General features: G+C 41.3%; 1 protein-coding gene across 1 annotated transcript in view; it reads right to left on the bottom strand.

The window, feature by feature from the left end:
* HSD17B4 (hydroxysteroid 17-beta dehydrogenase 4) overlaps window positions 1–27,672 on the bottom strand; it is a 505,871-nt gene that overhangs the window by 12,970 nt on the left and 465,229 nt on the right. The gene's annotated exons all lie outside the window — the stretch shown is intronic.

The raw sequence follows: 27,672 nt of genomic DNA, 5'->3' as shown, positions 1-27,672 counted from the left end.
ATTGGAACAGGATTTCATCATAATATCAGATTAAGATGCACAGAGCAAGTTCAAGCCATCTTCGTGTATCTTCACGCATCCAAGTAAAAGACAAGTTGAAACAGCCATTTTGAGCTTTTATTCCACCACTCAATGCAATGCTTGTACTATGAAACAGACAGGATATTAAGGGTATAAATTAAGAAAATAATGCTTAGGAACCTTAGGAGTCCTATGAATTGGTACAATATATATTCGGTTAAGTAATTATATTTTCTATTAATAATATAAAAAACAATATAATCAATATCTTAATTGGACTACCTCACTGCACGGTCACATTAAGGGGGCTAAAATAAGATTACTTAAATTCGGACATAAAGAACACTACAATCTAAAAGTTTATTTATCTGGTCTGTACAATGTGAGGAAACTGGGCATTTAGCATGAATACATCTTTGAGTGCTCTTAGCCAAGTACTAGATGACATGTGATGCCTTTGGGACACAATGATGGTAGGGTATCAAATCTGTAACTTGAAACTCAAGGGCCACAATGCAAAATTCCAATGGGGCTCCCAAATATTGCAAGTTTTTAACAGTATTGTTCTTTTTATATAGGCCAAAGGGAATTTTTGGGCCCCTTTGGCTCCAGGGAGCCTATTATGCCCTTGTAGGACCGGGAACATTTTCTGTGCGGCCCCATGGTACCCCATTTTTGTGGCAGACTAAATCTATATCCAGGCAGCAGCCATCACACTGTGGTCTCAGCCTTAATGTTAAGTGAGCTCCTTAAATTAAAGGGTCTTATGTTCTTACCCACACAGTCTTCACGCATTGGTTTTAGAGAACAACTTGCATACTTTATGATTAACTAAAAGCATCTGATAAAATTAGGAATAATGGGTTAAATCTGATAGAAACCCCACTTCACATGGGCCATCTTTAGTAATGCAGAGTGGGGCTATTTCTCACCCACTGTGTGTCCCCCTATTGTCATGTGGCAAGTAGAGGGGCAGAGCACACACTACACTAAATTTCTATTGCACTTTGTCACTCGGTGATACGCCAGTATGAATTCATTTACCCCACTATGTCTGCCTAATCCAGACTATATACTTATAATAATGGAAAAAGTAGACATACTAGGCAGTATGATTGCCATGTTACCATAGGACTTGCACAGGAAAGCGCTGTGGCATGTTAATATGTGTGCCGTGTGCAGAAGACATACGTTTTCACAAAGGTGGATGACCCTTCCCATGTATTAAGTATGAGCATTTCTGCATGTGTCGGTCTCCGTACAGTAGAAATACGCAGCACTATAGCTCTTGCCTTACATTGCCATTCTATATTGGTCTCTTGCAGCCATGTGCATATTACTGTACAAAAAATATTATTCTAGTCCATTATATGTGGTACTGATGGTGACCAAAAGTCGACAGCCCCTTTAAGGATCTAACTGTAGAATCAATCAAAACGGTTCTGATTTCAGATGAATGGTAACAAGAACGAAGTGAAGTAAAAAATGTATTAGCCATGCGGCATTTACCATCTGTTTGGATTGCCCAAATATCAAAACTACCGTATCTCTCGCAATGCAGCACCACATTCTAAGGAAAACCCTTCATCTTTATAATGTAGTTACATAGAATGTAGCATGTAGAAATGGGCTAATGAAGTCAATATTTAAAGGGGTTGTCTGACCAAAATTGATAAGTTTGCAGTCATTTTGTGTAACTGCAGACTTATGAATCCACCCCCAGCGTGTGCACTATGTGCTGCGAGGATTTGTCGGTTTCTGACCCGGGACCAGAAGGTATGTCCAAGTTATACATACTCCCGGCTAGAGCTTGTCAATCCCTGTAAGAACAAAGTTGGTAAAAAGACAAAAGAAAAACAGTTCAGATCCAACAGATTGAAGTTTTCAAAAACCTTAGGTTAATGAATGGGTAAACAGTGAGATTGTAACAGCGCTGCATGAGCCTATTACTTTTCTCTACTTGTATATGCATAAAAAAAACTTTGTAAAAACATAACATGCTCTTAAATGCTTGTTAAAGAATCTACTGCTTTATTCTTTGCTGCCGTAAACTCACAATGCCTGCTCGCGCCATATTTCCTCTATCATATGTCCTGCCAGAAAGATTTAACTAGGAGCCATACAACCGTTGTGTGTCACATAAAGAGCCCCGGCCTGTCACCGCTTCTCTCCATCTCCCTTTATAACATATTGCTTCTACATAATAGGAAACATATATTGAAGCACGGGAACATTTCATTCTCGCTTCTATGCTCAGCAAATACTGAATTAATTGCTAAAACAAAAGAAGAAGAAGAAGAAAATGTCTACTCTTACAATGTGCAATCTAAAGTACAGAAAACAAATAGAGAATGTTAAGGAGGTAAAACCGAAATGCTGAGAATGTGTTAACTTATACTGTGCTCTAAATAGAAGCCATTGGTGAGCGGATTCCATTATTTTCAATGGGATATATTGACCACCTTATGTAGGGCCCATGACAAGGGTACTGTATGTTAAGTAGAGCACTGGGCTATACTGTGCTTTCAAGCCAATTCTCCTTCTTTAGGCACATACTTAAACCCCATCTGTACAGGTAATGGGCAAGTCGAGTCAGGTTGACTGTATATCTAGTATGCATACAATAGCTGCCTATACAAGCTATTTTGTTGTTGGACTATGTTCACATTGATGTTCAGAGCCTCAGTCTGCAGTTCCATGACTTTTGATGACATCAGGACGCGCCTTCAAAATTGGAATCTTTGATGGAAAAAAATATTATGTCAACTTACATATAAATGTTCCTTTCTTTCTACATGCCCAAATGATATAAAAGCCATTTATACTGAGAAGTAATGGAAAATGTAAAACAAATAAAGAAAAAATGACATTGAGACCAATAAAAAAAAAAAAAGGAAACAAACCGCTCATCACTGTATTCGGTGAGTTGAAATTTTTAAATCAGAGCAAAACGCAGCAAACGTATTCCATAGTGCAGAATATATTCCAGAACAATCTCTAATTGTAAATACTAAATAATAATAATAATCTCATACCAGGCATAGATTTTTGTTTTTAATCAATAGATTTTTATTGAAGAATTGTTCAATTAACAAACAGGTACATTGTAGTAACCTTATAGTTGGGTGGGGTAAAAAGAGGGGCTAACATAACTGAAATGAAGGGATAAAGAGTAAAGAAGAGGGGAAAGGAGCCTGAGGAAAGGGGGTTATAGAGTCTAAAATCAGCAAGAAGAATTAGGACGAGTCTGAGGTGTTCAGGAGCATGTAGATGATGTGGTGGTGTTGCGAAGGGGTGTGGTTGGCATATTCTGCCCAGGGAAGCCAAATTTTCTCAAATTTACAGATTTTATCCATAAGTATGGCTGATAATTTTTCATTAATCATATACCAAGAAAGGCATCTCTTGACTTCTGATAAATCTAAACATGATTTTTTCCAGGTCAATGCAATAGTTTGGTTGGCTGCTAAAAATATGAACAAAATAAGAATTTGGTTGTGTTAAGGGATATTAAGGATACCCCACTTTTCAGTTTTTGAATTTCCACAAAAACTTAAAATAACTAATAAATTTTGTTCAACTTCACAATTGTGTTCCACTTGTTATTGATTCTTCACCAAAAATTTACATTTGGTATCTTTAGGATTGAAGCATGATATGTGGGAAAAGGTTAAAAAGGGGCCGAATACTTTCGCAAAGCACTGTATGAACTTTTGATCAAGGTCATTTGGATGTTTTGGATTGTCATTATGATTTAAAAAGAGAAAACAGTAGTTTGACAATAAATAGCTTAACCCAACCACTAACCAGGTGGGGAGAAAAAAGTTTTGGTGTTCTCATTCATATTCTTTGAAAAAAAGGCCAAGAAAGCAAAAATTCTGCCGGGGTATGTAAACTTTTGAGCACAACTGTATTACTAGGGGCTACTAAAGAAATGGTTAATCTGTATTTTTAAATAACAGAAAAATAAGTATTGTGCAAGATGTAGGATGTTATCATCTGGATCTCCTTTAGTATGATTTCCTGGACATTCCACATAGCCGTGGTCAGTAATTCTCAGAAATGCCAAGGATATCAGTTGTTTTGTCTAGTTTAACGATGTGTGTCTGTTTTTGGTCTGTATCCACCCAAAATTTCTGAATGTTCAGCCAAAATTTCATAAAAACGCAGACATGTGCAAAGCACCCCCACATTATTTTTATGAAATCTATCTTGTATCCCAGGATGTGTCTGACAACCCATTGTATAATCCATATTCTTGCCAATTTATTATGTATCTCTATATTTCCTTTTGATCTTGGGCTATAAAAGATGGGCCTGAGAAAATAAAGACCGGATTTTATCTTGGAAAGACAACGTGCAGTCTGTCTCTCTGATTTATTTCTCCAAATTCTAGGTCCTATGAATAGCTATACCTGAGGTTGGTTCCAGTGACAGAAAATCTTGTCTTCAATAGGGCAGTACAATATTACAAAAGAATCTGGATAAGATCACTGAATGGGCAAACACTTTGCAAATGAGATTTAATGTAGATAAATGTCAGTGCTGCAAACACGGCTTCTGAACGGCAGAGCAGCCAACCATAATAACAATGAGAGCAGGAGCAGCTGATGGGAGTATTCATCTGCCGCTCCTGCACTGTAAAATTTTTTTTTTTTTTTTTTTAAACCTACATGGGTTCCCCAGTATTTTTGATAACCAGCCCTGCAAAACTCACAGCTGGAGACTGCAGCCCTCAGCTGTCAGTATCATCAAGGCTGGTTATCAAGAATAAAGGGGTCCACATGCTGTTATTTCAATTATTTAAATAAATTAATTTAAAAAAAGGCGTGGGGTCCCCCCACTTTTGACAATCATCCTTGCTAAAGCAGACAGCTGGGGGCTGCTATGATGGATATTACCTCCCTCAGCCTAAAAATAGCAGCACGCAGCCACCCACAAAAGATGCATCAAACTTGCCCTGTAACAGTGGAAAGCGTGGTTTATATTTGTGGGATTGATGTCACCTTTGTATTGTCAAGTGACATCAAGCCCATGGCTTAGCAATAGAGAGGCGTCTATAAGACACCTATCCATTATTAACCCTATTGTTATATGGTAAACACACAGCCAGAATAAAGTATTTTATTTCATATAAAACAAAACACACTTTTACTTTATTATTTAAAAATAAAAAACACAGTTATACTCACATAACGCCTAGTTCCTTTGAAGCCCTCATCTTCTGTAATAAAACAAAAATAAGAAACAACAATATCCCTCACCTCTCAGCCTGGACGGTCGCATCTTGGCACTGTCCAGGTTGAAACGGTTAATCCCCTGGACATTGATTACGGCGTGGGACAGAACGATGGATAGATGAAGGATATTGTGACTTTTTATTTTAATTCTCTTGCAGGAGACAATAGCTTGGGTGGAATGGGCGAAGTCGTAAGTATGGTATAATTAAGATTTATTAAAGGAATCTATGTTATTCTTTCAATTAAAGGACATTATACTAGGTGTGTGTGTTCTATACAATATGACTATGGGGTTAGTAATGGGGGCGTCTTATTGACGCCTCTCCATTGCTAACCTCTGGGCTTGATGTCACCTGGCAATAGAAATACACCTCACTTGCCACCACTACAGGGCAATTGGGAAGATCGAGGCTAAGTGCCAGAATTGGCACATCTTAGAGATGCGCCTTGTCTGGGGCGGCTGAGCTGATGTTTTAGCTTGGGGCCAATATCTATGGCCCCTTCCTAGGCTACTAATATTAGCCCTCAGCTGTCTGCATAGTCTTTGCTGGTTATTAATTAAATAGGGATCCCATTTTAATAGCCAGTAAAGGCTACGTATACAGCTGTGAGTGATTATTATTAGCCTAGGAAGCTCCAGGGGTATTACCCCCTTCTCAGGCTATAACCATCTGCCCCCAGCCATCGGCTTTCCCTGTTGGTTAATAAAATTATGAGAAAGCCCAGAAAAATCTTTTAATAATTAAAAACATGTACAGTAAACTGCACACACTGTAATAGTTGTATATGTCCCTGACATCTATATAACTATATGATCATACTGACCCAATAGTCAAACTACAGAAGAGTCCTTGTATTCTTGAAATAAAGTTAGCTGCCATTTAGTATCACAACTGTTTATGAATCCGCATTTCAGATACATGCTCCTTCGCTTGTTACTTTGGATTATTTTTTAAATTAAACTATATGTAATGTGACTTGGATATTACAATATTGACGCATCTGCACTTTAGATCACAATCTGCATCACCAAAAAGGGATTTCCCCGTATGATTTTGAAGTCATGGGTGAGGATATGATGTCAACGTCATCTTGAATATCCATAGCCAGTATTCTATATTTTTTTTTTTAGGAGCAGAAAAGAAGTGATAGTCCCATCTGTTTCTCCTTGGGTATTTATATGTATATGCTCCAGCTAACCTCTTGTGGATAACTGTTTTGGTTAAAGGCACTATTTTAATTGTGTATGTATATTTTTAATAGGTTTAAATAAAGGTTAACTTTTTTATTTAACCCCTTCAAGACCCAGCCTATTTTGACCTTAAAGACCTTGCCGTTTTTTGCAATTCTGACCAGTGTCCCTTTATGAGGTAATAACTCAGGAACGCTTCAACGGATCCTAGCGGTTCTGAGATTGTTTTTTCGTGACATATTGGGCTTCATGTTAGTGGTAAATTTAGGTCAATAAATTCTGCATTTATTTGTGATAAACACGGAAATTTGGCGAAAATTTTGAAAATTTCGCAATTTTCACATTTTGAATTTTTATTCTGTTAAACCAGAGAGATATGTGACACAAAATAGTTAATAAATAACATTTCCCACATGTTTACTTTACATCAGCACAATTTTGGAAACAAAATTTTTTTTTGTTAGGAAGTTATAAGGGTTAAAATTCGACCAGCGATTTGTCATTTTTACAACGAAATTTACAAAACCATTTTTTTTAGGGACCACCTCACATTTGAAGTCAGTTTGAGGGGTCTATATGGCTGAAAATACCCAAAAGTGACACCATTCTAAAAACTGCACCCCTCAAGGTACTCAAAACCACATTCAAGAAGTTTATTAACCCTTCAGGTGCTTCACAGCAGCAGAAGCAACATGGAAGGAAAAAATGAACATTTAACTTTTTAGTCACAAAAATTATCTTTTAGCAACAATTTTTTTATTTTCCCAATGGTAAAAGGAGAAACTGAACCACGAAAGTTGTTGTCCAATTTGTCCTGAGTACGCTGATACCTCATATGTGGGGGTAAACCACTGTTTTGGCGCACGGCAGGGCTTGGAAGGGAAGGAGCGCCATTTGACTTTTTGAATCAAAAATTGGCTCCACTCTTTAGCGGACACCATGTCACGTTTGGAGAGCCCCCGTGTGCCTAAAAATTGGAGCTCCCCCACAAGTGACCCCATTTTGGAAACTAGACGCCCCAAGGAACTTATCTAGATGCATAGTGAGCACTTTGAACCCCCAGGTGCTTCACAAATTGATCCGTAAAAATGAAAAAGTACTTTTTTTTCACAAAAAAATTCTTTTAGCCTCAATTTTTTCATTTTCACATGGGCAACAGGATAAAATGGATCCTAAAATGTGTTGGGCAATTTCTCCTGAGTACACCAATACCTCACATGTGGAGGTAAACCACTGTTTGGGCACATGGTAAGGCTCGGAAGGGAAGGAGCGCCATTTGACTTTTTGAATGAAAAATTATTTCCATCGTTAGCGGACACCATGTCGCGTTTGGATAGCTCCTGTGTGCCTAAACATTGGCGCTCCCCCACAAGTGACCCCATTTTGGAAACTAGACCCCCCAAGGAACTAATTTAGATGCCTAGTGAGCACTTTAAACCCTCAGGTGCTTCACAAATTGATCTGTAAAAATGAAAAAGTACTTTTTTTTCACAAAAAAATTCTTTTCGCCTCAATTTTTTCATTTTCACATGGGCAGTAGGATAAAATGGATCATAAAATTTGTTGGGCAATTTCTCCCGAGTACGCCGATACCTCATATGTGGGGGTAAACCACTGTTTGGGCACTCGGCAGGGCTCGGAAGAGAAGGCGCGCCATTTGACTTTTTGAATGGAAAATTAGCTCCAATTGTTAGCGGACACCATGTCGCGTTTGGAGAGCCCCTGTGTGCCTAAACATTGGAGCTCCCGCACAAGTGACCCCATTTTGGAAACTAGACCCCCCAAGGAACTTATCTAGATGCATATTGAGCACTTTAAACCCCCAGGTGCTTCACAGAAGTTTATAACGCAGAGCCATGAAAATAAAAAATAATTTTTCTTTCCTCAAAAATGATTTTTTAGCCTGGAATTTCCTATTTTGCCAAGGATAATAGGAGAAATTGGACCCCAAATATTGTTGTCCAGTTTGTCCTGAGTACGCTGATACCCCATATGTGGGGGTAAACCACTGTTTGGGCGCACGGCAGGGCTCGGAAGGGATGGCACGCCATTTGGCTTTTTAAATGGAAAATTAGCTCCAATCATTAGCGGACACCATGTCACGTTTGGAGAGCCCCTGTGTGCCTAAACATTGGAGATCCCCCAGAAATGACACCATTTTAGAAACTAGACCCCCAAAGGAACTAATCTAGATGTGTGGTGAGGACTTTGAACCCCCAAGTGCTTCACAGAAGTTTATAACGCAGAGCCATGAAAAAAAAAAAAAAAATTATTTTCTCAAAAATGATCTTTTAGCCTGCAATTTTTTATTTTCCCAAGGGTAACAGGAGAAATTTGACCCCAAAAGTTGTTGTCCAGTTTCTCCTGAGTACGCTGATACCCCATATGTGGGGGTAAATCACTGTTTGGGCACATGCCGGGGCTCGGAAGTGAAGTAGTGACGTTTTGAAATGCAGACTTTGATGGAATGCTCTGTGGGCGTCACGTTGCGTTTGCAGAGCCCCTGATGTGGCTTAACAGTAGAAACCCCCCACAAGTGACCCCATTTTGGAAACTAGACCCCCAAAGGAACTTATCTAGATGTGTGGTGAGCACTTTGAACCCCCAAGTGCTTCATAGAAGTTTATAATGCAGAGCCGTGAAAATAATAAATACGTTTTCTTTCCTCAAAAATAATTATTTAGCCCAGAGTTTTTTATTTTTCCCAAGGGTAACAGGAGAAATTTGACCCCAATATTTGTTGTCCAGTTTCTCCTGAGTACGGTGATACCCCATATGTGGGGGTAAACTACTGTTTGGGCACATGCCGGGGCTTGGAATTGAAGTAGTGACGTTTTGAAATGCAGACTTTGATGGAATGCTCTGCGGGCGTCACGTTGCGTTTGCAGAGCCCCTGATGTGCCTAAACAGTAGAAACCCCCCACAAGTGACCCCATTTTGGAAACTAGACCCTGAAAGGAACTTATCTAGATGTGTGGTGAGCACTTTGAACCCCCAAGTGCTTCATAGAAGTTTATAATGCAGAGCCGTGAAAATAATAAATACGTTTTCTTTCCTCAAAAATAATTATTTAGCCCAGAATTTTTTATTTTCCCAAGGGTTACAGGAGAAATTGGACCCCAAAAGTTGTTGTCCAGTTTCTCCTGAGTACGCTGATACCCCATATGTGGGGGTAAACCACTGTTTGGGCACACGTCGGGGCTCAGAAGGGAAGTAGTGACTTTTGAAATGCAGACTTTGATGGAATGGTCTGCGGGTGTCACGTTGCGTTTGCAGAGCCCCTGGTGTGCCTAAACAGTAGAAACCCCCCACAAGTGACCCCATTTTAGAAACTAGACCCCCCAAGGAACTTATCTAGATATGTGGTGAGCACTTTGAACCCCCAAGTGCTTCACAGACGTTTACAACACAGATCCGTGAAAATAAAAAATCATTTTTCTTTCCTCAAAAATTATGTTTTAGCAAGCATTTTTTTAGATTCACAAGGGTAACAGGAGAAATTGGACCCCAGTAATTGTTGCGCAGTTTGTCCTGAGTATGCTGGTACCCCATATGTGGGGGTAAACCACTGTTTGGGCACACGTCAGGGCTCGGAAGTGAGGGAGCACCATTTGACTTTTTGAATACGAGATTGGCTGGAATCAATGGTGGCGCCATGTTGCGTTTGGAGACCCCTGATGTGCCTAAACAGTGGTAACCCCTCAATTCTACCTCCAACACTAACCCCAACACACCCCTAACCCTAATCCCAACTGTAGCCATAACCCTAATCACAACCCTAACCCCAACACACCCCTAACCACAACACTAATTCCAACCCTAACCCTAAGGCTATGTGCCCACGTTGCGGATTCGTGTGAGATATTTCCGCACCATTTTTGAAAAATCTGCGGGTAAAAGGCACTGTGTTTTACCTGCGGATTTTCCGCGGATTTCCAGTGTTTTTTGTGCGGATTTCACCTGCGGATTCCTATTGAGGAACAGGTGTAAAACGCTGCGGAATCCGCACAAAGAATTCACATGCTGCGGAAAATACAACGCAGCGTTCCCGCGCGGTATTTTCCGCATCACGGGCACAGCGGATTTGGTTTTTCATATGTTTACATGGTACTGTAAACCTGATGGAACACTGCTGCGAATCCGCAGCCAAATCCGCACCGTGTGCACATAGCCTAATTCTAAAGGTATGTGCACACGCTGCGGAAAACGCTGCGGATCCGCAGCAGTTTCCCATGAGTGTACAGTTCAATGTAAACCTATGGGAAACAAAAATCGCTGTACACATGCTGCGGAAAAACTGCACGGAAACGCAGCGGTTTACATTCCGCAGCATGTCACTTCTTTGTGCGGATTCCGCAGCGGTTTTACAACTGCTCCAATAGAAAATCGCAATTGTAAAACCGCAGTGAAATGCGCAGAAAAAAACGCGGTAAATCCACCATAAATCCGCAGCGGTTTAGCACTGCGGATTTATCAAATCCGCAGCGGAAAAATCCGCAGAGGACCAGAATACGTGTGCACATTCCTAACCCTAACCCTACCCCTAACCCTACCCCTAACCCTAGCCCTAACCCTAACCCTACCCCTAACCCTACCCCTACCCCTACCCCTACCCCTACCCCTAACCCTACCCCTAACCCTACCCCTAACCCTAACCCTACCCCTAACCCTAACCCTATTCTAACATTAGTGGAAAAAAAAAAATTTCTTTATTTTTTTATTGTCCCTACCTATGGGGGTGACAAAGGGGGGGGGTCATTTATTATTTTTTTTATTTTGATCACTGAGATAGATTATATCTCAGTGATCAAAATGCACTTTGGAACGAATCTGCCGGCCGGCAGATTCGGCGGGCGCACTGCACATGCGCCCGCCATTTTGGAAGATGGCGGCGCCCGGGAGAAGACGGACGGGACCACGGCTGGATCGGTAAGTATGATAGGGTGGGGGGGGACCACGGGGGGGGGGATCGGAGCACGGGGGGGGGATCGGAGCACGGGGGGGGGAATCGGAGCGCGGGAGGGGTGGAACGGAGCGCGGGGGGCGTGGAACGGAGCACGGGGGGGCTGGAATGGAGCACGGGGGGGTGGAACGGAGCACGGGGGGGGTGGATCGGAGTGCAGGGGGGGTGATTGGAGCACGGGGGGGTGATTGGAGCACGGGGGGAGCGGACACGAGCACGGGGGGGAGCGGAGCACAGGGCGGAGGGGAGCCGGAGCAGTGTACCGGCCAGATCGGGGGGGTGGGGGGGCGATCGGAGGGGTGGGGTGGGGGAACACTAGTATTTCCAGCCATGGCCGATGATATTTCAGCATCGGCCATGGCTGGATTGTAATATTTCACCCGTTATAATGGGTGAAATATTACAAATCGCTCTGATTGGCAGTTTCACTTTCAACAGCCAATCAGAGCGATCGTAGCCACGAGGGGGTGAAGCCACCCCCCCTGGGCTAAACTACCACTCCCCCTGTCCCTGCAGATCGGGTGAAATGGGAGTTAACCCTTTCACCCGATCTGCAGGGACGCGATCTTTCCATGACGCCGCATAGGCGTCATGGGTCGGATTGGCACCGACTTTCATGACGCCTACGTGGCGTCAAAGGTCGGGAAGGGGTTAAAGAATACAAGGACACTTCTTGATTTAATATAGTTTAATGACTACCTGGGTAGAAAGTCAAATTGAGCAATTGTAAGTTCACAGTGCTATATAATATGATGACTGCAATATATTAAGAGGATAAAAACTTTGATGGAAGTTATTCTTTAATGAAGCAGACGCAGTCACTTTGTGCTGTTTGACCTCATTTTCAGGTGGCGTTCACCACGTTTGTGTCCACTTGAAAAAGACTTATACTGCTAAAAATATGATCAAACAGCACGAAGTGACATCTGCTTCAAAAAAGTCAATGATCCGTCACTGAATCGACTGAATCCTATTTTCACAGCGTCAGAAGGAGGCCCCGACAAACATGGAATAAACATGATATAAACCCGGTTTAAAACTAACTTCAGAAGTAAGAAATTGAGAAATATCAAGGATTTACTAACCATTTTTTTGCTATTCCTTTATCAGAAAGCTTAATATCAGGAGACTGAGAAATAGCTATTGAAAAGGACCCCCTCCGCAACTTCGGTCGCATACCACTACGCTGCTGCATACAGGCCGTTTCAAGGCATCCAGGCAACTTAAAACCTTTGGGTCTGCAAACGGCAGGAGATTGATAATATCTACTACACCAGTAAAATTGTTCTGATGAAGGTCCGGATGTGGACCGAAAACGTTCAATCCTTTTGCTTGATGGATGCACAATAATTAGTTTTTTCAAGCCACAATACTACTTGAGTGCCAAGTTCTTTTCTATTTTTGGACAATTTTGGGCTGGAGGCCCTACTTGAACACCTCCCACCTTATATTGTACGAGTGCTGTGTTTTCACTACTTCAAAACATGGTATAAACATGTTAAACCCGGTCTAAAACAAACTTCAGAAGTAAGAAATTGTGAAATATCAAGGATTTACTAACCATTTGCTTGCTATTCCTTTATCAGAAAGCTTAATATCAAGAGACTAAGTAAAACATTCAGATATCATCTCTTTGTATGATTTTGTTTAGTTTTGCTTTTCTTAGTTCCCCTAGGTCATCACTACCGACCATCTAATTATCACATCCAAACGCTATGGCAGAGTGATTTAAAATGCTTTTAACTTCAGGAACAGGCCAAGTATTAAAACATTTCCTTTTCTAAACCTTTTAGGCATCAAGACATTTTTCTTGCACCTTTCAATGTCTCTGCATTATTATATCATTTACATCCAGTACTGCAAAACATACAAAAACTGCTGAAACGTAAACCTTCACCGCAATCTCAAGTGTTGGAAAGTGGAAAGCAGCCATTTCAGAAAGCACAGGAAATATGTTATGCCAAGCACTTTATGGCATGCAAACGCAGCTCTCGCTCAGATTTATGGTCTCAGAATAATAACTGACATTATATGTGTACTGTATATAAGAATGGCTCTACCATCATTTCTAAACCTGTCAAGAACGGTGTTGTTCCTTCTACGAAAATGAAGCGTGATGATAGGATTCTTATGAGAAAGCCACAAACTTTGCTGTAAAGAAAATAAACTTCAAAGCAAAGTGATCAATTCTAGATTGTAAAATGCCGGCCTCTTCTATATTGCAAAGACAGAATGAAATCTATAGATATATTCAAGAATGGAATTGCGCTGGTATAACCTCATGAAGTATTTAATGCATTTTTACAATATGGAATCACAAGACAAAATGGGCAAATTACTTTCGACACATAAAAATAAAAAACATCAACGTGACTGGAAGCCTATGGGAATGTAGTCAGATGGGAGCAAAAAAAAATAATATACTCAAATGATATGAAAAAAGTGTGGCATATAGGACACTATAATAGTATGGTAGATTTCCATAATAAAAGTTTGGATATTTTATGTATCAAACCATACTATCCAGACTGAATAGAACAAATAGGAGATAATACACCGGGTTTAGAGAACAAAATGATTAATGTGGACACGATTACGACAAAAACATACTTTTTTCCAGTGATTTTAAAACGTTTTAAGATCCTCATAAATGTGCGTTCCCATCATTTTTCCATGAAGGTGAAAGTATCCTGTATTAGACTATATAGACTATACAATAAACTATAAAATCTGAATTTACCATAATTTAGGATAAAAAGCTTGTAAAAAATTTTTAAAATAAAAAGTAGAGATAATATATTAAAGGTAAACTCTTTAAGCTGCAAATATCCGATGCCACGTTTCATTGCAGACCTTCACTGTGCTTATAACTAAAACAGAGTGATTTTTCATTATGAAAAATTCTTTAACCCATTACTTGCCAAATTAGCAATTTTCATTTTTTTTTTTTTTTAATGACAGATTAATTTAATGACAGATTTTTTTTAATGTACGGATTTTTCAGAAAAGGGCGTCCCAATATTCAATTAAAAATGACAATGACATGATTTCCTATTTTGAAAACATTAATTTTACAAACAAAACACAAAAAAATTGGACCTAATTATAAAAATTATAAAATCATAGCTGCTAGAAGCTAAAGATTAGGCGTCCCAAAAAAAGGATATTGGTAGATAATGGGTTAAAATAAAGTAGCAGAGATGTATAAGAACTATCTTATTGAGGAGGCTCCACAATGGGTTAAATGGTGGTCTGGAATCCCCGATCTTCATTAGTGCACTACTCACAGATAAAAGTTAGTTTAAATGGAGAATGTGCCCTGCCACTCTATTCACTGCCTAAAGGGAGATGGAAACAGTCTAGCAATAAACTTTTGTGCTTCTCTTTGTCTCGTTAACTCTTCCACAGCTCTATTCAAAGTCCTCCTCACTGTGGTCATGCAACTATCACAGCATCACCCATCAGTCCTCTAAGGGCTCTTTTCCATTTGCGAGAAACACGTCCGTGTCTCGCATGTGAAAACCAAGCTCTGGCGTCAGCACTCCAGAGCGGAGCATGCTGCCGCATAGCAACACATGGAGCTGCACGCTCCGCTCCAAAGTGCCGGCGCCAGAGCTTGGTTTTCACATGCGAGACATGGACGTGTTTCTCGCAAATGAGCCCTTAGTGTATAAATAGTACATGCCTTAGGCTCATTTCCACCACTTAATCATATCGTCATTGTCTGAGAACATTGGCATGCAAGAAGGTCGAGATGGTGAAAAGGTGGACTTTATCATTGTTACTCTCAGCATAGAAAATTTATCTCCTACGTATTGTAAATTTTCGTAAAGGGTCAGGTGTACAGGCGTGGTGCTTCACGACGAGGTCAATCATTTATATACACCTTCCCACCCAATTGGTTTCCATCGATCTCTTCCCTTCTCTGACTCTATGAAGGCACAGCAGTCAATCAAAGAAGTGGCATGTGGAGATTGACAGAAAACAAGCAGGCGGGAAGGTGTAGTTAAATGATTGGTCTCAACGTGTAGAACAGAGTGCCTGCATTTGGTTTGAACAGTCACTCTGTGCTGACAGAGTCCCTTTAAGCTGCATTTACAATGAAAAATTAATGTGAACGAGTGTTCTTAAGAAAGCTTGATCATAATAATCTTTGTGTAGACAGGCTGGTGCTGACCATTGGGTCAAATTATCTTTTGCGCAGCACAAAAGATCATCGCTCTAGCTGGAGCAACAGAGATGGGTCTGCAAAATAACTGAGGGAAACTACAGCTAATGTCTCACTAAAATTTGAAGACAATATGCCCTCTAGTACATTTAATGGCAGTTAAGAAAAGGCCACTGGAACATGCAAAGTGGTGGCTTGAAGAGAGGGGTGTTATGTTTGCTAATGACAGGTGTTATGAAGGCAATCCAGAAACACAGTGTGCTTAGCGATCAGAGCGCACACAGTGATCTGACAAATACCCAAAAATACAAGAACGAGCTCTGAGACGTGGAAACTCTGTAGACTGCACACCTGATCCTATCCTAAACACAACTAAAAGCGGCTGTGGATTGCGCCTAACAACTACCTAGGCAACTCGGCACAGCCTAAGAAACTAGCTAGCCTGAAGATAGAAAAATAGGCCTGACTTGCCCCAGAGAAATTCCCCAAAGGAAAAGGCAGCCCCCCACATATAATGACTGTGAGTAAGATGAAAAGACAAAACGTAGGGATGAAATAGATTCAGCAAAGTGGGGCCCGATATTCTAGGACAGAGCGAGGACAGTAAAGCGAACTTTGCAGTCTACAAAAAACCCTAAAGCAAAACCACGCAAAGGGGGCAAAAAAAAACCACCGTGCCGAACTAATGGCACGGCGGTACACCCTTTGCGTCTCAGAGCTTCCAGCAAAACAAAAGACAAGCTGGACAGAAAAAAAGCAACAAAAAAGCAAAAAGCACTTAGCTATACAGAGCAGCAGGTCACAGGAACAATCAGGAGAAGCTCAGATCCAACACTGAAACATTGACAAGGAGCAAGGATAGCAGCATCAGGCGGAGTTAAGTAATGAAGCAGTTAACGAGCTCACCAGAACACCTGAGGGAGGAAGCTCAGAAGCTGCAGTACCACTTGTGACCACAGGAGTGAATTCAGCCACAGAATTCACAACAGAGGGGCGTACAGCAGAAGGTTACAATCTATTTTAAAATCACTGATAAAATTGCATACAATTGACCCACAGGTAGTTTGAAGAATATTGGAGATATAATTTCATGCCAATGATTTGTATGCTATTCAGCCTGGGATTATAACTCCCCCTTCCTTTGTCCAGCAGTGACTAAACTGTCACTTTGAGTAACGTGCTGTGAAAGACCTAGGAGCCAGTTGACAGCCCATGCCCCCAGTGGTAAAGCACACACATGGTAGATTAGCCCGGGATTTGACATGACCCATCTGCATATATCTCTTGTCCTACCACTATTGTATTTGCATATCTGACCATTATATATGTCGCGTATATAGTGTATTGTCTAGTGTGCCCTTAATGTGATTAAATATATAATTTAACCTTGTACCAAGTTTATATCTAACAAGGAACTGGTGGCAGTCCTACCAGGCTGGCAGTGCTCTGTTGCACAGGTGCTAGTAAAAGGGGCCCCTCAGCCCATTAGGGTTCTGAGTGTGTGCGTTGCTTAGTCAGTGACTGCGTGGCCCACATTCTCTCAGTCCCCGTATCTCCATGGGCCTGTGTGGACAGGTGTCTGTGTAAAACTGTACCAAGCTGACGTTGCGTGTCCTCAGGGGATGCAGAAAGTCACATTGATAAGGCAGAGAGACCGCATTACGTATCTGCCGTAATAGTTAAGTCAGGCAGGGTGGCGAGGTGAGAGTTCATTACATGGAGTACTTAAAAAAAAAAAAAAAAAAGATACAAAATCATTTTACCTGAGTAACTGAATTAGGCCGGGTCATGCAGCTGAACGCTCCGGTCCCGAGTGCCGGCGGCAGTGCCTGGTATTAATGCGAGAGACCCGCATTGCACACGCAAGTATGACCCTGGCCTTAGAGACAACATGGCTCTTTGGGAAACGATTGATCAAAGGTGGTTACATGAATAAGAGGATAAAAATTGTAAATGTACAAATTTCAAATAAGATCTCAGCACAGACTTCCTAAGTATAAAGAATCCTGTTTATACCAATAGCAAATTAATTCTGCATATTGTAATAGTATAGAGAGCTTGAGCTGCAACGCCAAGTGATGCATTCATCTGTTGTGACTGATAACGAAGGGGAAAACAAAGAAAAAAATAATAGATAAAGGATACTTATGATGCCTTATTTCTATTGTTGCATTGCTTAGTTTTGCAACATGAAGTTGTTCTTCACCAAGATAAAAACAAATCATCAACTAGTGTTTCCAGAATATTTTTTTTCTTCACTAGCAAGTCTTTAAAACACAGAGAACAGTAAATGATGATGAAATAAGTAAAATTAAGAGGTATTCTTGTGTTATTAATTATGTTCTCAAATTGTTTCAGTTACTCAGACAGCATGAAAATGCTATCATTCTCCTACTGCGAGAGCTTTTATCTTACATAGTGTTCAACTTGTTTCCAAGAAGACTGACCACCAGAGCATGGCCAAGTATGTACAGTAGTTATATTGCAAATTGAGGAGTTCACTCATAAGGCCCCAGTCCGCTCTCTCCAATCCATTGAATTCTAATCAGCAGTGAACGCCTCACACCAGCCCCACCACCACCTGTGAGCTCCTAAGTTGCTATCAAGTCCGATCCGGTCCCCAATATTGGCTGCTTTCACAGCAGTTCTCCTAATCAATGCTCTTTCCATTGTGCTTGCTCAGAGGCTTTGTTACCTTTATATGTAAATATAGTTATAGCAAAGTACACTTTAGAAAAATGCCCGGTATTAATGTGTCACAGTAGCAAGAGAAACTATTGACCATAACTGTCGCCTGGAGGAGAAGTGCTCACCCCCACAGCAACCAGTAAGAAAAAAGACTGCAGAGATGGGAGCTACTGAAGACACAACTTGAGAATAACGCTTTAATGGACTCAAAAGGACTTGGACATGAGCGAGAAATAAATAAAAAAGCAGAATGAAGATTCATTTTGCTCAGTTTGTTGACACTTGCAGGCATTTTTTCTTGTATGAAATTAAGCAGTCTGTCACCTGTTGAAAATGTGATGATTATATGAAACGACAAAGTATAGATTGCTTGATCTCCATTGCAGATGTAAGGAGTCTCATAGCTAAAATGCCTTCTAGGATAAGAAAGTGGGTTTAAAGTTAAGTGCTGCTAATTTTTTGGTTTTGTTTTCTGTGTATGGAGAAAGCATGTAGAAGTCTTATGTTCAAGCTTATCTTGGAACCAGTGAGTATCCTCGGCATCTGATCTAGTCAGAGATTTATCTAATTGGATATGGTTTGGGCTAAATAAAAACTGTTGCACAACATTTATGTGATCCTTCAATTACTACTGTTCCTTTCATTATATCAGCAGTTCCTGCCCTAGTTGAAGTTCATGCAGGTAAACAAATGCTCTCCAACTTGGAAGATGTCAAGACTGGGTGAACTTGTATTGTAGGGATTTATTTAGACCAAAATATTTCCTTTTAACTCATTCTTGAGAATTTTTTGTGTACTTGGAATCCTTCGGGTATGCATGCACAGCGTCTTTTACATTTGGCCAAACCCACAACCTTTTTTTATGAGGAACCTGCTTCAGAAAACACCATTTATTTATTTTTTTGGGGGTGTTAAAACTTCCCGGTCTGTCTTTTTGAGCTCCTTATAGACGTCTTCATTTTGTTGTTTGGAATCTTCCAATTGGTTAAAAAGTCATCTCATTTGACAAGTCGTTTTGACAAGAGAAATGCATATGTTCAATCCTTTGAGAGTTTTTAGATAGCTTTTTCAGGGGGGTTTTAGAGTGGACCCGCGTGTAAATGAGGTCCTATACACTTAACCTTATTGGCAAGCAAAAGGAAAACAGAAATGTGTCGTTGCAAAATGCTAGCATTAAAATATTTTTAAACAAGATATCTTTGCAGCTGATACATTTTCTTGAATCCAGTAATCAACTTCCACAAAAAAAAAAAACAATTAAGAACAACTGACTGATTTGTGAATGATTTTAAGGTGCAGGTGTTCTATTTAAAGCAAAAGCTTAACAAAAATAAATTGATTTAGCAAATTGCTCAAAGTCAAGAAGACAATATATGTAAGGAGACACAGATGGTACAAGTTATATACTTCCACAAAAAGAAAAGCACTTACAATACTCAATATATTTAACTTTCTATCAATTTCTTACATCATTTCCATTTACAGAAGTCTTAATAGGGTATAAAATGTGCAGTACACAAATAGGATCATCTGAACACCACAGACACAGATCTATATACAATTACCGTAATTTAATCTGCGTAATAAGAATTGTTTCTCCGCACTGCCCTGTCTGTTTAAGAATGTGTGTTCAATTTTTACCTCATCCAGTGGTCTGCAGCCACCAATTTTATTAGCATAGATAAGTATCCTCATCTTGCAACTCAACAGTTTTAAGGAAATAAATGGTAATCAAACATGAAAAAACAGTAGTCATCTACAGAATCTTAGGTTAAAAACAGATAAAATCACACATTAAATAGAACCTGTTAGCACGATTTTACAATGTAAGGCCATAATGACACTGTTTTACAGATTAAACGGATACCTTTGGTTTAGAAATCTGCTTTTCAGGTTTTCTTGCAATGAGATTTAGGTGCACAGGGGATGGACAGTGCACTGGGTCTTCCCATCCTGCCCCAGCCCCTCTGCCTTCCTCTGGTGTCTGAATGACAGGTCATTGATTTTTCAGTTGCCTCTGAATTTAACCAGGAGGCAGATAACTGGAAAAGCAGTGACACATATTTCAAACACCAAAGAAAGGCGGAGGGTCCAGGGCAGCAAGAGAACACCCAGTGCACAATCCAGCCAATTTGCATCTAATCTCATTGCAAGAAAACCTGAAATGCTGATTAAAATGGGGGAAAAAAAGTGGATTTCTTCATCAAAAATATTAATGTAATCTGAAAAGTTGTACTGACAGGTTCTCTAATTGTCTACTATACAATTTGTCAAGTCAGGGTGGATTCTGGGGGCAAGTATGTCTCTTCGCGTTAAAAAAAAAATATTTTGGTCAGGTTGTACAGCACTTAAGGTACCGTCACACTAGACGATATCGCTAGCGATCCGTGACGTTGCAGCATCCTCGCTAGCGATATCGTCCAGTGTGACAGGCAGCAGCGATCAGGCCCCTGCTGTGCTGTCGCTGGTCGGGGAAGAAAGTCCAGAACTTTATTTGGTCGCTGGATCTCCCCGCAGACATCGCTGGATCGGCGTGTGTGACACCGATTCAGCGATGTCTTCACTGGTAACCAGGGTAAACATCGGGTAACTTAGACAAATAAGTTATTAGTTGTTGTTTTTTTCTTTGCAATTCCTATGGTTTCCCTTCTTTGTCTTGACTATCTTTAGAGGATAAAAAAATGATAAGTTAGAACCATTTGGGTGTTTCATGTCCATTATATATTCTGCAAACACTTCTCTCCCCTTTGATGTGTGATCAGTCTCATCACTTCAAATAACATTGTGGCATATACTACCCACTCAGGCAGACATAGCAGAGGGCCATTGAGCAAGAACAGCATACGGACCCCTTTTGTGTCAAAAGCTGCTAACTGCTTTGGAGGTGGATTACCTCTTGGACCCATGTGTGGTTATACAGATTTCAACAATGCATTGTCCACCCAGTCTTCCTCTCTGAGACTGGTTGTACATTTGCGTCTGTGTGCGCAGCGTAGGATCCGCAGGCGTCATGCTTACTTATCCTTAACATGGTGTACGCATGGACATGAGTTTGTATGCGTTCGCATGCTTTTGCGTATGCATGCCTTTTTTCACGGTCTGCGGCGGGGCACGGCGAACGGAACATGTTGCATTTTTGGAAGCATGAAAAATCAGTCAAATATGCGCAGGCATGCGCATCAGCGAGTTAAAAAACGCATTACTGTCTATGGGAACGCATGCGTACGCATCCGATGCGTTTGCGTATTTTGGACTGCGCATGTCCAGGCACTGTTTTGAGACACACCCATTGAGACACGTCTTCCTGGAAATATCGAACGCATGCGCATAAAAAGCGCAAACGCTGCATTTTTTGCCATCATGCGTAAGCTGATGCAGATAAAAACGATGCGTTAGCGGATGATACACTGTGCACATAGACGCAAATGTGAAACTAGCCTAAGACTGTTTTATTTCCATATTCAGACAGCGCACTTCTTGATACCCATGTTATCCTTTTATTCGTGCTATTGCTGAGATGGTTCTCCTCAGTTACTGCATGCTCATGGCGTTTAAGCACAAAAATCAGCAAATGGGCAACATAATGTGGGGATTACAGAAAAAAAAACCCTACCAAATATAAAATATAAGCTTTAGAAGTTATTCTCCCCAAAAAGCACTCAGAAGAGTAGCACACATGAGGAAGCAAGTTTCTATAAAAGTGTACAACAGCATTTACCCACAATTAAAAATAATAAATGAAATTTGAAAATATAAATGGGTATCAAGAAAGTTGTCTTCCAACTGATAACTAAAAAAAATACAAAAATGGAAAGAAGGTTCAAAACAACATGCTCGATACGATAAACATGGCAAGAAAAGCTTTTATGACATACCACTCTAAATCTATAGGTTATGAGGCAGAGAGGGGAATCATGTGTCCCCCAGGATGTTGATAGAGTCTTACTAAACCCATTGGAGCGCCTTGTGTTCACAGAGAAAGCCTGTGAACCACAAGGCAAAATTAAATGGATTGGGTCGAAGTAGTCACCCAGTCAGATTTTTAGGAAAACCCGTGCAGGGCTTTTATTTTTAGAGGGATTTGCAAGTTTGGGAGTAGGGCGAATCCCTCTCTCCACTCCAGGTTTTGGAAGTGGCTCTATGGCCACGATTCCATTTAAATTCTGTCAGTTTTGTCTTGGGTGTGTCATTTTTGGAGTTTGCAAGCTGCAGAGCAGGAGGCTCCGTGCAAACGAGGTATGTGTGGAGCTAAGACAAAGCCAGGGACTTCAATGTGGCTGATGCACCCAAGTGACACCGTGGTGCCATTGTCCACGGTAACAGGTTTTGAGTACGGACTGCATTTGTGGAAACCTGGCTGTGATCCGGAGGATATCACTAGTGTATGCGAGTCTGAAAATAAAGACACTGTTTATGTGGAATTTTCTGTGGTTTCCTGCCTATCACACTGCATCAACCCCTCTGCATTACAAGGTATTAATCCAGTACTTGCCAAATTAAAATGTTTACAAGTACGGATTTTTCAGAAAAGGGCGTCCCAATATTCAATTAAAAATGACATGATTTCCTATTTTGAAAACATTCATTTTACAAACACAACACAAAAAATTGGACCTAATTATAAAAATTATAAAATCTTAGTTGCTCTAAGCTAAAGATTAGGCGTCCCAAAAAAAGACATTGGTAGATAATGGGTTAATATAGATATTTGTGCACATGTTCAAATGTTTAAAATATGTCACCTAAAAAACGAAACAAACGATAGACCAAATACTGTGATCTCACCCTAGAATGAGCAAGAGCATTTACCAAAGCTCTATGCATTCACCCTTTGTTGTAAACCTATTGGGAGGTCATCAAAGCATTCGTCAAATATACAGACTAAATACCGACATGCAATAATATAAAGTAAAAAGGTTATGCTGCTGCAATGGCATGATAAATGTGTGCGTAGACGTCAATGCTGTAGGCAGATTTTAAGGTACTTTTATGGCATCTCTCCTTCAGCTATTTTGAGTGTTTTGAGAGTTTTTGATGCATAACTATTAGGCTGCCGTCACACTATCAGTATTTGGTCAGTATTTTACATCAGTATTTGTAAACCAAAACAAGGAGTGGAAAAATTAGAGGAAAAGTATAATAGAAACATATGCACCACTTCTGTATTTATCACCCACTCCTGGTTTTGGCTTACAAATACTCAAGTAAAATACTGACCAAATACTGCTAGTGTGACGGCAGCCTTAAGAGGTTACCGTATATACTCGAGTATAAGCCGAGATTTTCAGCCCACTTTTTTGGGCTGAAAGTCCCCCTCTCGGCTTATACTCGAGTCATATACCAGGAGGTCGGCAGGTGAGGGGGAGCGGGGGCTGTGTAGTTATACTTACCTGCTGCGGCACGGTCCCTGCAGTCCCTGGCTTCCCCGGCGCTGCAGATTCTTCCTGCACTGAGCGGTCACATGGCACCGCTCATTACAGAAATGAATAGGCGGCTCCACCTCCCATAGGGGAGGAGCCGCATATTCATTGCTGTAAATGATCGGTAACTGTGACCGCTCAATTACAGGAAGAAGCTGAAGCGCCGGGGAAGCCAGGGACTGCAGGGACCGCGCCAGGAGCAGGTAAGGGGAGCGCAGCGCTGCACGATATTTACCTGCTCCTCGCTCCGGTGCAGCTCCGTCTGCAGCGTCCTCTAGCAGTGACGCTCAGGTTAGAGGGCACGGTGACGTAGTCAGTGCGCGCCCTCTGCTGAGCATCAGTGCTGGAGACGGAGCCGCACGAGGAGCAAGTAAATATTGACAGCGCCGGCGTCCTGAGCAAGATAGGTGAGTATGTGATTGTTTTTTTTTATGGCAGCACCAGCAGCATTCTATATGGCACAGTATTATATAAGGAGCATCTATGGGGCCATAAAGAACGGTGCAGAGCATTATATATGGCACAGCATTATATAAGGAGCATCTATGGGGCCAAAAAGTACGGGGCAGAGCATTATATATGGCACAGCTTTATATGGCACATCTATGGGGCCATAAAGAACGGTGCAGAGCATTATATATGGCACAGCTTTATAAGGAGCATCTATGGGGCCATAATCAATGGTGCAGGGCAATATACCGTATATGGGGCACAGCTTTATAAGGAGCATCTATGGGGCCATAATCAACGGTGCAGAGCAATATATATGAGGCACAGCTTTATAAGGAGCATCTATGGGGCCATAATCAACGGTGCAGAGGAATACATATATAGCACAGCTTTATAAGGAGCATCTATGAGGCCATAATGAATGGTGCAGAGCATTATATGTGGCACAGCTTTATATGGAGCATCTATGGGGCCATAATGAACGGTATAGAGCATTCCATATGGCACAGCTTTATGTGGAGCATCTATGGGGCCATAATGAACTGTGCAGAGCATTCTATATAGCACAGTTGTATATGGAGCATCTATGGGGCAATAATGAACGGTATGGAGCATCTATTTTTATTTTTGAAATTTACGAGTAGCTGCTGCATTTTCCACCCTAGGCTTATACTCGAGTCAATAAGTTTTCCCAGTTTTTCGTGGCAAAATTAGGGGGGTCGGCTTATACTCGGGTCGGCTTATACTCGAGTATATACGGTAAGTTTTCTATAGGTTTTTTTTTTGTAAGCCTCATCTCAGTTACCACAGTCAGAGAGACATCTGAAAGAGGATATCTTGCACCATCTATCACTAGAGAGAACACTGTGTGCTTGGGAGCTTTAGGGCATATTCATAGGCGAGAGACTTGTAGTATTTGATATTTTTAATAGCGAACTTGAAAGATAATAACCAACTCAAGCTGTTGAAACTACTCAGGTTTCCTTATCAGACATAGTTTAACACAAAATCTGAAGGGTCACATTCATATATATTAAGAAAGAATTAAGGCCCCCTCGTTCAGCTGACAGCCATCTCTCCTGGCTCCTCATACACAGGAACCTTCAGCTTGGCCGAGCACTCCGGTCTTCTCTATGACACGAGTAAGCCCACAATACACATTAGATGGCTGTTGGTAAAACAATGCTTTTGGACAATCATTCAGCAGGCAGCCATCTAGTGTGACTCTCCCATGCACAGGAACACTCGTTTGGCTGAGCCCTCCACTGTTCCCTATGAGAGAGCCCTCATCAAGCATGTCTGTCCCAGCTTATCTCAGAGAGAGAGAGAGAGAGAGAGAATGCAATCGGCTTTCCGAAATCAGACATGTCAGATTGATATTTCCCCTGATAATAAATTGTCTGGGGTTCCCATACATATAGATTGTCAGACAAACCTGACGATATCGGCGGGTTTGACCGACATTTGTCTAATCTGTATGGGGAAGATTTACAGTAATTTCAAAATGTTTCAACTGAAGACAAGTACCCTAGACTTTGTATTGAACCCTACTTTTGTTTTGGGATAACAGTGCTTGGCTTAGTGGCTCTCTTCTCTGTTTTAGTGATCATTGGTCTCTAGCTCCAATTTCTCACCTCGCTATGTGCTAGCACAGCTGAAAATAGATGGAAGTAGAGAAGGACCTGGGCTAGACATCGTTTAACACGTGTCAGTGGAAAGCCAAGTAGATATGGTGCACATCCCTGAGGGCTGAGTACTAGTGATGAGTGAGTATGCTCGGATAACACGATATCCGAGCATGCTCGGGTGTTGTCTGAGTAATATGTCCGAGTCCCCACAGTTGCATGTCTCCGTTTGTTTGACAGCTGCAAAACAAAGATTCCATAACAAACAGGAAATCCCCACATGTATTTCAGCTAACAGCTGTGAATCATGCAGCTGCGAGGACTCATATTAAACGAGCACACCCTAAATACTGGGATAATACCCGAGCATGCCCAGAAAACACAATATCGGAGCATGCTTGCTCATCACCACTGAGTACAAGACACTGAAGCGGATGCCTTGGCACGCCACACTGGGCAGACGAAGGCAATACCTGGGCCTCACTACATAAATGAAGCCATTGCCTAGGCCTCACCAGAGGAAAGTGATGCCTCGCCCTCAACAGGCAGATTAGGTGATGCCTGGCCCTCACCGGGCAGATTAGGTGAAGCCTTGCCCTCACCAGGCAGATGAAGGCAAGGCCTGCAGCTCACTGAGCACATGAAGGCGTCAGCGAGGTCTGGGTCTCAATGGTCTGATGAAGGCGATGCCTGGAGCTCACAAGACACATGAAGATGATGTCTGGGCTTTACCATTTGTGGTAAAATACCTTTTTAAAATATTATTTAGCTCCTGAACTTTGTATATCTCAAAAAAATAACACAAAGTTATTCAATTTTATTGAGGAAATACAGATTTTGGCATTCATATAAAAAGACTGTACCTCATCAGGACCTAGAGGGTCGCACACCGTTTATGAAGCACTGCTCTAGAGATAAACATTCAGCTTGTAATTTCGCTTGACTACAATATATAAATACTAAAGATATTAAGATATTTTATCTTTTTCATTCAAAAGAGAAGAAATAATAGGCTGCACTTGAGGTCCGCTCTCAATTCCGGTGCTGCAGGTATCTGGCCGCACTGCGCACGCTCCATCTGGAACGCATAGAAACACCTGTGCCCCGTGCCTTGTTCTCCTGGGGACCCTCCAGACCTTGCACTGGTTCACCCCTGATGATATGTAACGCCTAAAGTGATGTTCCCGGATTGGTCCCGGGATCCTGAGGACACACCTCCTGGATCTCGTCACCGGCGCGCCGGAAATCCAGAGAGCGAGACACCGGCCAGAACCACTTTCCCAGCTTGGTCCTGGGATCTTGTGGACACGCCCCCTGTATCTTGACACTGGCACACCTCCTGATGACGCGGCACGCCAGAAGTCCAAGGGCACGAGATGCCGAAACAGCCTCCGCCACCCTATAGCCCCCGGTGAGGGATGCGGCTGCTCCTGGGAGCCTCCTGCTCGACCGGACTCGACGCCTGGAGGGTTAGAGTGACTGACTAATTGAGTCTGTGGACACAAGTCTTTTATAAAGGTGACTATGTAAGACAGATGTCTTTAATGCAGGTAATGAGTTGATTAGGAGCGTCTAACTGGTTTGTAGGAGCCAGAACTCTTAATGGTTGGTAGGGGATCAAATACTTATTTCTCACTGCAAAACGGAAATACATTTATATAATTTATACAATGTGATTTTCTGGATTTTATTTTTGATATTCTATCTCTCAATGATTAACCCCTTTACCCCCAAGGGTGGTTTGCACGTTATGGACCGGGCCAATTTTTACAATTCTGACCACTGTCCCTTTATGAGGTTATAACTCTGGAACGCTTCAACGGATCCCGGTGATTCTGACAATGTTTTCTCATGACATATTGTACTTCATGATAGTGGTAAAATTTATTTGATATTACCTGCGTT

The sequence above is a fragment of the Ranitomeya imitator genome, chromosome 1 (assembly GCF_032444005.1).
Source record: "Ranitomeya imitator isolate aRanImi1 chromosome 1, aRanImi1.pri, whole genome shotgun sequence".
Lineage (NCBI taxonomy): Eukaryota > Metazoa > Chordata > Amphibia > Anura > Dendrobatidae > Ranitomeya > Ranitomeya imitator.
This window is presented reverse-complemented; position numbering and strand designations above follow the sequence as displayed.